Here is a 12,655-nt window from a genome sequence, read left to right on the forward strand (position 1 = left end):
TCAGTCCCCTCACTAGTAGCCCCTTAAATTCTGAGTCTATTGCAGTCTTCTCTTTACTTTAGTGGTCCTCCAAAGCTCCACCCTTCCCTTTTAATACCTCTTAAAGTACCTTCTCTCCATTGTCTTACTCTAAAAATGTAATCTTCTTTCACAAACACTTTTTTCATCTTATGCCAAACCATTCTTATTTTCCTAATTATAAATTTATATATATTATGCATGAAAAAGTAATTAAGCAAAAGTAAATTTGCAAAGTCAAATGCTTAAAGGCTAAGAAGTGCAACATTCCCTACTTGCCCATGCAACTTAACTTCAGTCTGGTTCTACAACACCGGCTGTTAAAATCACAGCTAATTCCTGAAACGGCTTTTGAGAACCACCTCCCATACCCTTCAGTCCCCGGAGCTGCTGTCTCCTATCCTGGAGTCACACTGCCTGTGGGGTCACACTGCCTATGTGCAGCTCAGCAAACAGCTCCTCTTCCCACTTCGTCAGCTCATGCTGAGTCGGACTCAGAAATCCCCATCCTGTGCTCCCACCTTTAGACGTGCTCCTATGCTTTCCACCCCTTGAACTAGTTATTCATTGGCACTTTCGAGCATATGTGTTATGTCATATTCCCTAATTGCACCAATACTCCTTTCCATAAGGCCTCTGTCTCATTCAGCATTTGGGGTGAATGACATTCATGAATGCCCTTCAGCATTTTGTTTTATTCTCATAATAGGGCATATGGTTCGTGCTTTATTTAAGAAACACTGTTCCATGCTCTAAATAAGTTACCTATGACACCACTGGCAGAGTAGAGCTTCACAAACATTAATGTATTTATCCCCATCTTAAACATAAAGAAAAATTATATTAGGGTCAAAAATGTGTGCTAATATTGTGTGCCTGGCTTGGATGTCTACTATTGTGAAGGATATAGCATTTTACATTGTAGTATATTACACTTTATTTGAAACAACATCTGTCCTCAACTTTGCTTGCAACTGAGATGTCTCAGAGCATGAAGTTGGGCATCCAAGAAGAGAGGAACGCCCAAATCCTGTCACCTCTCCCAAATATGAATTAAATGAGTTGCAGCACCAAATCAGTATTCAGTGAAAAAAACAAGGCTAGAATCCAATTCTTCAGGAGACATTCTGCTTTCCAAAACACATGACCCATTTTTCCTTCTTGACATCTTCTGCCTCAGTCACTACACTGTCCAGCTTTTGTACTAGATGAGGAAAGGGTTGTACAAACAATGGGCTACTTCATGACTTCATACCCTGAACACTATGTATCCTGTGTACTGAAGGAAGGAATGGTCCTGAGGTAAAAATAGTATGTGATCTCATAAATAAAAGACTGTATCATAGCACATATGTTACAGGGGTTTGAATTAAGTTTTCAGAAGCTGCTTGAGTTCTAGTATTCTCTATTTTTGGGGGGTGTTCCTATTTCTGTAATCGTAATGCTCTCCAAATTACTTTTAGGATGCAATTTCTGGAAAAGCAATCTAGAAAAACAACCGTCGGAAATTCTATCATGTAGAAGTGAACTGACATCCCTGGAGCTCCTCCAGAAAGTTCAGAACTCAGGACTTCATAGAAGAGATTTTGCAAATGTGAGCTAACAACAACAGAAAGCAGTAGAAAACTATCATCTCTGAATTCTGTGCAACCTAATAACTACGAAGAGATAGACTATATTTTATGTTGTCTGTTTGCTAACAGAAGAGCTAACTCAGGAATCCTAGATCTTAATTTGCATTCAAAAGAATCCTTTTCTTCTCTGTCACTGCCTGCCCTGTAGCATGTGTCTCATTCTGAGTCTTCCCTTTGCTCACCTATGTTCTAACTTCCAGTCCTAGGACGTGTGTCCTGGCGTATCTGAGCTTTATATGCTAGGCCCTTATCTCTTTGAATCCTCGTTCCAGCTCCCGTCCTTTCCATGTCTCAGTAATCATTTAAACCCCATGAGGCGTAGCTTCTCATATTTCTATATTCCAGCACAGCTTCCCTGCTCTCAGCTCTTGGCAGTATAGCAGTCTGTCAGGAACAATTACAAAGTTTGCGTCTCAGACTGGAGCATTATCAATATGGATGGAATCTTCTAAGAATTTATTAAGGGCAAGTTATCTTGTGCAAAAAGAGAATTTTCAGGCTTACAAGAACATAGAAACATAAAAGCAGTTCCAGAAATCAAATGAAAGGTCTGTTTAGCCCAGGATTCTGTCTCTGGCAGTGGCCATGGTGGATGTCCAGAGAAGAGCAGAAGACAACAAGAGAGTGAAACTTCCCCAGAATATTCTCTCAGCCTCCAGCTTAGAACTTTGGCTAGGTTAATGGAGAGCCGTCAAGGAGAGAGGTGGGAAACAACAGGTTGCAGAAACTGCCATGGTTCATAGTTGTTAAATATGTAGGTTTCAAGGTTCTTTGGAACAAACTGGAGATATTAATGGATTGCTAGGGGCCCTCCTACTAGGCTTTTGGATAACGTAATTACTCATGTGTCATGTTTTAAAGATTCAGGATTCCAAGATGCCTAACATTGACCATATCAGCAAAACGACCCCAACCTGTCAAAAGTCACTACAATTGCCAGAGAATAAATGACCCACAGAGGTATGTGACTTGTTTCTTCGTTCATATAGGAGTGAGATGCCAGTCAGTTTCTAGAGAAGAAAGATCCAGAATTTTGATGTAACGCATTTGAGAGAGGAAGCTTACGACCAGATAGCCTGCAGGAGAAAGCTTGAGCTGAGCTTAGAACATACTTTATTATAAATTCCTTTACAAGGGTGCCAAATGCCATAAATTTCAACTCTGCAGTTTATAGACCTTTAATTTAATGGTAAAGCATCAACGGATACATTTTACAAATCGAATAATAAAGCGTTTGAATCTTTTTATTTTTTTGTTTAAAAAAAAAGTAAAACTATGAAACAGAAATAAAACTATGAAGATGTCTGGAAACTTTGCTCTACAAAGTCACTTTTCAACACACAAAACTTAAAATGGCTAGAGGTAATTAGTGGAAAATTCCTGTTATGAAGAACTCTCCAATCAGTAGACGGCTAGGGAGGCAGAGAGAGGGAAGTCAGGTAAGGAACAAACTGGGAGTGGGCAAGGAGTACCGCAGAGCTTTCTTACGCTATACCTGATGAGCCACTGGTAAAAACAGCAAAGCTTATGCAACAGCAAAGCTGATGGCATAATTTAGAGAAACTCCTGCCTTAATTTCTGCAGGGACCCAAAAGGAAAAAATGAGGAGTCACTTTTCACTGTACTCGGGGCAGCACATATACAATGTGATCCAGCAAAGCATTTATAATGTAAGTGGGGTCTTCCTTGTTTTCTGACTATAAACCAGCTAATTAATACAGTTAATCTGTAACTGGATCATTTAGGAGGTGGGTGCAAGGAGGAAAGATGCATTTTAATATTTCTACAAACAAACTTGTCCATCTGAAAGAACTTTGACAGTCCTTAGGAGGCCAGGTGGCTCTATCCTGAGCAGTAATAACTGGGTCATAGTGAAATACGATCCTTCAGCAGTCTTATAGATAAAAGGACTACTATAATCCTTGAATATATAAGAAACGAAATATTAAGAGGTTGTAGGGAACTTATATTACAACTCTACTGGGCAAAATTATGGACCAATACTGGAGTACTTGGTCTGAAACATGCTCAAAAAGTAGAGAACATTATTGAGAATATTGTGGAGAATAACTAGAAGACTGAAAAAGTGGACTTATGATGTGGTATTCATCTCACCCAGCTAGGCTTCCCTGTAGATGGTACAGTATTTCTCTGTGTTTTTTTCTCTTTCCATTGACCTTTGGGAGTAGTCTTGATGCTCACTTACTCTAAATGCCAAACTTTTGAATGTCTGGATAGAGCCAAGCCAATCTGTAGTGAAAGACACCATTGTACTGAGAAGTTCAGCTGACTTTAAGCTTCATACAAATCCTAACTTTTCTTATGTTTTCTCACAAGGGAAACTTATATTTGATAGTACCACAGTTCTTTCTTTATCAACTGGAAGCTGAAGTTAGACATATTCAAATGAAAGTCATAGGTTGCTTTGGAACTGTTTATCAAGATTTGTTATGTATTCTTCATCGTGTTAAAACACACAAATGTTCTAACTAATTTTTTTTTTCTAAAAGTTATAACTCAAATGGATTCTGAGAAAGTATTTTGGTCTATGTTGATTAGGCAGCCAAGCGTCCCAGCTAGAATCAAACAGGATAGAGGACACAGCCCTTTCTGGCTTTATAATCAATAAACCCATCACGAATTATCCATTTGTCATTAATAGGGCCCCGGTAGTTTACCTAGAATCAAGAATTAGGAAGAAAAATGGAAAAATGTCATGTAACATGTAAACCACATGTGCTCTAATCAGTTTGTCAAAGGAAGACTGATGAGTTTCATGTTATTATTCATTTAGACATTATCATACATAAGTGGATGTTACATCAAAGAACTGGAGAGAAAAGAACTTAGAACTGTTGGAGAGGAGCTACCATTGCCTTCTTATTGTTCCACTGTAAATGAAAGATAAAATTGTTTGTATATACTTCAGAATACATATTTTTTTTCTTTGGAAATAAGTGGGATTACATCAAATAAATAATTGACTCTCTTATCTTTATTTTCTTGCAGAGGAAGCAAATCAAGACTCAAACTTGGGATAGCCATTGGAACTAAACAGAGGTATGATTCTGTTTTCTACTCAATTCTTTTTTGTTGACCAAGTTGTACAAATTTTTCATTTTGGTGAGGGATCTCATTTCAAGGGTGATTAAATTCTCAGAAGATAAGCATAGTATGCAAAACTTGTGTTTTATTTATGAAGAAGAGTTAATAATAAGTGACCAGTTATTTTTCCTGAATTGAGTTTCATTCTTTCATCCTTACTTTCCTCCAACAACTAAAAGCAAAGGGCTTACATTTCTTCACACTTACAAATAGGTAAACTTGGATAGATACTGTTAGTTAATAGTTACATTGTCATCAACACATATTTGTTAGTTCTTTGCTAGAGAGAATAATCTGATTCAGACACTGGTGTGGGTTAATGGATGCATTCAGCAATTGCTGCTGTTCGGTATCATGTTTGTCACTGCTGGGAAGATCATCATCACGGTACATATAAATCCAATATGAATGTTTTCAGAATTAAAATGAAACTATTTTACTATAAGAAGTAACAGTAAGGTAAACAGGAATTTGGCCTCTACAAATTATATTAAAAGCAAAAGCTTCATTTCTATATTGTAAAATATGCACTTCTACTGTAAGCATTTCTCAGTATACAGAGTAAAAGTCTAAAATATTTTAATTTTTTTTTTCTTTCACTGAGTCAGTGGAGGGTTTAAAAGCGTCATAGAATTTCTACCTCTCCCAGTTCCCTGTATTGTAGAAACTCTAAAGCAGATGTTTCTTGGGCATTGATCACTTTTAAATTTCAGACTAAAATGCAAACCATGTGTAAATAAAAAAATGTAGAGAAGCTACAGCATTCTCATGTTTTAGTGTTCTCATTATCTAGTTGTCACTTGCAAGCTGATGTATTGAACATTCCCAGGCACCTACCAGCTGAGGTAGTGGTTGTTTGGTACATTTGGCATTGGCCCAGGGAACAATGATTACACTTTTGCGCCATGAAATGAAGGGTTCATATACTATTTGATAGGAAATGGCTGAGGAATATTCAACTATGTTCATTATAAAAAACAAAACTCTAGAGCAAAACAGAATTAGCTAACCATTTAGACAAGATAACTGTGATTTTTTTTCAGCATAGCACAGGACCTTTAAACACAGGAAGGCAAAATTGTGCTTGAAGATAGAGCAAAGCTCATTCAGTATCTTTTGCAATACAGAAAAATTTTATATAAAACTTAAGTGCTTACAAAGCTTTCAATTTATATCCAAGGTTAACTGTCTTCAGATCAATACTTTTTGCCTAAAATGTTGCATATATCTGCCTTATGAACTGTTGATAAGCATTATTCCATGATCAGTCTAGCCCAAGCCAATGGATACTGAACGCAGTTATAAGTAGCATCTTAGAATTAATACACTTAAAGCCATGTTTATACTAATAACTAGGTAATATTTACACCTATTATTTCTCAACAAGCAATAGACCATGCAAAATAGACCACAGCAAAAACCACAGGGTTTCATCATCAATGAAGACACTCAGGAAACCAGAGCTGTCAGAGGATGTGCCAAATTAAGCAACAAGTCAAGAATGTGTCCAGTGATGAGACCAGAAAGAGCAAAAGAAAGTGGTAGTGTATGTGGAGGCCTGGAGTGATCTGGCCAAAAGCAAGTGCCAGTACTGTATTGGGAGGAGAAAGAATACAGGACCAGAAAGCAGAAGATATAAATTAGTAAGAACTCAAGAGCAAAAGTCTGGAGCACAATTATAATTGAAATACATGTTAAGCAGCAAAGAACAACTAGCAGAATTCCAGTGCACATGAAATGTATGGGGCAGATCTTTGAATACATGGGGCAAAGCTCCTGGGCTGACTCCTAGCTTGTCAGCTTTTTCAGGCCCTTTGTTGCAAGAAAGATTTGCTGTCATCAGCTACAGGGCTATTAGCCCAGAGTGTGGCTCCCAGAGCAGTCTGACTGCTGGATGCAACAGGATGTAACTGTTAAAGCATTGGTACTACCTAGACCATTTACTCCTCAGAGGTGCAAGTGAGAAACAGCACCTCTCTTAGGTCCAAAATATACTTTGCAGCTGTCTGAGCGTGGTCTTAGAGCAAACAGGACAAAGGGTTTCAAACAAAACAAAACAGAAGTTCCATTGGGCACTGTGGCCATACCACTGATAAAGATGAATTCTGTAAATTACAAGCTATTTTTAGTAATTTTGACTATATAACATGATATATTTAGGTTGATTTCTGGGAATTTTAGTCCTTGCAGCAGCTCACTTATCTAACGCTGGGACAGAGTAGCTAAATCCAAGTGAAACATTACACAGTAGAGAAAAATTGAGTTGGTCCCACAGACCAAACAAAATTTTCAATTGTCATTAAGTTTTATGAATCTGAATGGTACTTTCATATCACAGTACATATTTACATATAGCTTGTCATCCTCCTCTGGATAGAAGATAAGCAGTAATTTCAAATATCTTGGAAAAAATGATACTGAAAAGCTTTGATGATTTTATTTCTAAAGCTCTTACCTCTGTAGAACATAATCATGTTTGCATTGTTAGAGAAGTTCTGAGGAACTTGAAAGTATCACCAGTATCTATATGGAAACCAGGTTATTTTAGCGACAGTTGACATATACAAGTTTCAGTTTTGGGGGCTGGAGACAGCTCTTATGTTGAATGGGAGCCAGATCTAGTTACCCTCTTCTATCCTTCACATGATAGGAAGAGGCCAGCTCAGCAGGGTGTGATAATGAGGGGCTGTGAGGGAAGATAGAAGGGGAGTGACTTGGACTTTCTACACTGATTCATAATGTAAAAAAGGAGTATCTAGGATGGCAGCTGTACAATTAGAGAAACAGGTGATGTTCCTGGACACTTACTGATAAAGACAGCAATCAAATACCAACCAGCAGAGTAATATGGACTTCTTACATTTGCCATTAGTGATGGAGGATGAGAATATCAAGACACAACTAGAAGCAGCTCATCTGTTCTGTATGGCACAAATTGAACCCTGGAGAAATGATAAGATGCAACATGAAACCAAAAGTGTGCTAGTGTTAGCTAATGTGTGTGACATTATAATAAGCAAATGGACTCATGTAAATGAACACTGATTCCATCTTTATTTGCTTAAAATGAACAATTTAGAATATATCAAATGAATTGTATGAAGCACCAGAAGAGTTATTCTTGAGAAACTTACCTTATTCATCATGAAGTCCATTTGGGAATGGTAAAAAAGGAGAATCATTGTCACAAACATGCTGGGGTATGTACCACAAATAAACAGAATTTATGCAAGACAATACAGTAGAACAAGAACAACACATGCAAAAGAAGCTGTATTGTGCCTTTGGAAATAGTTAATTACTCTAAGGTAGTCTGTGCACACAGAGTGATCCAAATGAGACAGCCTGAGACCATACCAGCTCTTTTTAGAACATCAAAAAAAAAAAAATCCTGGCATTTTTCTGATACTGTTGGAGAATGAATAAATCCATTTCAACTACTGTGCTGTATCTTTGGGCACAAAAGGTGTCTAAAATACTCTTAAGTATTCTGTGCAAATTCAGATAGTTAACTGGAAATAGTGAAAGCACTAAGGCTGAAGAACAAGAATCTCTGAACAGATCATAAGTGACAATGGCTCAATTCACATATGAAAAGTTCCAGCTGCTTTTCAAGGAAATGGTATCAAAGTGAAACATCAGCCTCTTACCCTCCTGCCATGAATGGATTAGTGAAATGATTCATTCAGTCATTTACAAAAGCAATCTGTGCTTCATTCCTGTGTGGTATTAAGCTAGTTAGCTCAAGCTAGTTAACAACACGATAATCTTCTGTCTACAGAAATACACTCTAGCACTGTTGCTTATAGGACTTAATTTAAGGCCTCACCAGGTTGTCCTAATACTTGATCTACAGAAGGATACTAAAAATAAATATTACAACTAAATAACCACAGCTCAAAACATCTGAGCAAGCAGTTTTCCTGTAAAAGAAAGAGAGACTTCTGAGACAACTTGGAAAACTGGAGTAATTAGGGCAAAGACTGGTCCTCCGCTTCATTTGGCTGAAATCTCATAGTTCTAATTAGGTTGTGGAGAAGACATGGAATTGTAGAACACTAAGACTGAAAGGGATCTCAGGGTCATGTAGTCCATCACTTTACTTGGAGGCAGAATTAATGATACTTTATCATTCCTGACCTGCTCTTTAAAACTTTAGCCATCTTGTTTTTAAAGATTTCCTATGGCAGAGACTCTACAACGTTTCCATGAACTTTATTCTAACACTTCACCACCTTCATTATTCAGAATTTTTTCCTAACATCCAATTTGAATCTTCCTTGCTGAAGATTAAGACCATTTATTTCTCACCTTGTAAACAATGGACATGAAGAATAGAACTTTCTTCCAAATATTACCCAATCTATTTAAAATCTTACGACAGTCTTCAGATCTCTTTTTCAGAACAAGTGTACCCAGATTATATTCCCAATTCCTTTTAGACCATATTTTCTACACCTTTAGTCATTCTTTTAGTTTCCTCTTGAGTCTTGCTAACTGATGCATGATCTTCCAGAAGAGCCCAGTATTGGACACAGTCTTACAGCTGAAGCATCTCCAGTACCAAATAAATTATTTCCTGTGTCTTGTAGCCTATACTTTCTCTGTCTTGTAGACCATATTCCTATTTATACATCCCAGTATGATGTTGGGGTTTTTTTGTAACACAATTGTATGTTGGCTTGGTAATCTACAAAAAGCCTCACGTCTTTCTTCGTAGAACAGTCACTTGAGCACTTTGTTGTTCTCCATGCCACGTTTGATTATTTCTGCCCAAAGGTAGCATCTTGCACTTGTCCTTATTGAATTATATCCTTTTTTTTTCCACATTATTTCTCCGTTTTACAGCATTATTTTGAATCCTGACTAAACATAGACACAATCTCTACTATTTTTGTGTTGTCTGCAAAGTTGTATTTTCTGTTTAATTATTCAGGTTGCCTTTTGAAATAGTGAACAATACTGGACCTGGTCCCTGCAGGACTCCAGTCAATACACTCTAGGACTTGGACAGAGAACAGTCAATAACAACTCTGTTAGTATAGTTTTGCATTACAGAAGTTTCATCTAGGTCATGTTTCTCTAGGCTATTAGGATTTCACATATAAGAGTATCAAGACATTATTAAAGTCAGTATACAAAACATCAACTGCTTCTTTGTCTACAAGATCTGTTAACCTGACATAGAAGGCAATTAAATTAGCTTGGTATGATTTGCTTTATGCTGGTTGCTACTTATGTTCCTCCTGGTTCTTACAAGTAGTTTGTTCCAAATTTTTTACAGGAAAAGAAGTTAGGTTGATTGGTTTAGAGTTCTCTGATTTCTCCTTTTCCTGTTTTAAAGCAGTATGTTTGCCCTGTTCTAATCTCTCATTACCTTTGACAAATTGTCAAAGATCACTACTCACTACTTCATCCAGTTCCTTAAGTATCCTAGATTGACATTCATCAGGCTCAGACAATTTGATTATACACAATTTAAAGGATTTTCTAATCTGTGCTTTCTTATTCTAGGCTGAGTACTTACTCCTTTAACTGTGGTATTGTGCTACCATCTGATCTCAATTGACCTTGCTGGTGAAAGCTGATGCAGAAAAAGGCATTAAACTGTTAGATCTGTTGATAACTTTACTTCTGCATTGATTTATGGGCTACTGTTTTTCTTGATATTCTTCTTCTTATTACTAATGTAGTTAAAATATATATGTACTGTTCCTTGATATTCTTAGTTCACGATCTCCTTTTCCTTTTTTTTTTTGTGGTTTGGATTTTCTGATTTTGTCCCTATATGCTTATGATATATATATTATTTTCATCTTTGGTAATCTGACCTATTTTGCACTTGCTTTCTTCCTGTTTGAGAAGAATGAAGAAATCATGACTTAGCCAAGCTGGTCTTATTCTACACTTCCTATATTTCCTATATTATGAAATAGTTTGCATTTGTGTATTTAAATGATTTCTTTCAGGAACTGGCAGCTTCTTTCCCATTTTTGTTTACTCTTCTGTTCCTAAAGATCTTGAATTTCTATTTTCTAGTCTGTACTTTCCAAGTGTTCTCCTAACTTTCCATTTTCAACAGGTTCCTCACTGTTGGTTAAAAATGTATCTTTTAGAACCCTCCTTCTAGGTGCTTTTGTCTTCTATATCAAGAAGTTGTCATTGAAACATTTAGTTAAAAATCTTCATTACTGTCAAATAGTTGCTCTGGATCACTTTACTTGCCCACACATAATTGCCCACAACATGGGTTTGGCGATCTGCAATAGATTCCCACAGTGGTAACACCCATATATATTTCCTTTATTCTTTGCCCAAAGACGTTCAGTAGAAGATATCCCTCTACCATCTGCAGCTCATAGCAAAGATGCGTATCCTTAATAGGCCAAGGAAGAAGTCTTTGTGTATTTCCTTATCAGTCCTTCTAGAACAGGTTTTACTCCATTACTATTCTAGTTCCCTGAAAAATAATACAATCTGTCATACAAATTTGATGATAACTTCAGTCATGTATTAAGACCTCAAAGTCTTAATATGCACGTGTATATTTAAGATGTTCGCAGACTGACCCTCTATCTTCTTTAATGCTAAAACCCTGTGATATCAAGTAATAAGCACTGTAATTTAAAACTTGATTGTATTTAAATGGAGGAGTGGAGGAAGGGGATGTTCATCTTCGAAGCATCAGGTGAACAGTGAAGATTCATGACTACTCATACTAGCCATGTGCTTATAAATGCATCAGTGTTTCTAATTATTTTAAGATATCATCATCATACTATAAGGTCCTACACTGCAAAGAACCAGAAGCTCCTGTACACCTTCTTACTCTACACTGTGGATCAGCAACTTTTCAGCTTAAAAGACTTGTCTGACAAATCCGAATTGTTCTATCCATACATTGTTTGGGCATCTTCTCCTAGCCCCTAGCTAGCCTATGGACTTGGGTATACCATCACATGGGTTTCCCATTAGCTTTGCTCTGGCTGTTCTTGACTGGAGTAGTGGTGCCAGGGTTTTCCTTCCCCACCAGCATTGCAAGAACAGTGGCACTGACTCTTATCCCCTGCCAGGCATGCTTTGGGGAAGCACACCTATCAGGCACAGCCAAGTGACTACTGGAGTCCCTGTTTCTCTCCAGAGAAGAAGCAGCAGCAGAAGGGCACATGCATAGACAGCAGTTCTCTGTAGCCAAGCTATGCATGCTTCTATATGTGGAAGAAACCATCTGTGGTTTCTTTCGTCTGTTCACAGAGTTCTTTCTCTAAGTGGTGGTTGCTGTTCACACTTCTCATTTACACTAGGAGATGAGACACCCCTGAATTGGTCATACCTAATTTATCATTTCAATGTTTCCTTCACAGTCACAAGCCTGGAAATTTGCTTTTTAATTTTTAAATACAAGCCTGAGATTTTTGTAAAAGTATATTGTTCCAGGAGATGGGCCCCAGGAACTTGCCTATAGTAGCTATGCCTTATTCCTACCCTAGATAAAGTTAGTTCCCAATGTCCCAGAAGAACTTCAGAAAGCATTACTCAGATCAGGTAGATTTTCTAACATGTTATTTGATAGGCTGAAAATAAGACACTAAGATGGACTAAATAAGCAACTGTGTTTTCAAAAGTGATATGCCCCTGATAGTTCCTAATGAATTTAGGGGTAGTTGTTCATTAATTTTGCCCAAATCAAACTATGTATTTAGATACTGAAATATGGACATAATATTCTAATTTTACATCTCCATTATAAACCTGTAAAAATGTAAAGATCTATAATGTAACTGTACAATCAGTTTCCAGCATACCAAAAAAATTTGCCTGCAGCCTGAAAGAAAACAGTGGCCTTGTCATGTGGCACATTCTATTGTGAGAATGGGAATTTACTTGAAATTGCCCCT

The sequence above is a fragment of the Dromaius novaehollandiae genome, chromosome 1 (genome assembly GCF_036370855.1).
Source record: "Dromaius novaehollandiae isolate bDroNov1 chromosome 1, bDroNov1.hap1, whole genome shotgun sequence".
Lineage (NCBI taxonomy): Eukaryota > Metazoa > Chordata > Aves > Casuariiformes > Dromaiidae > Dromaius > Dromaius novaehollandiae.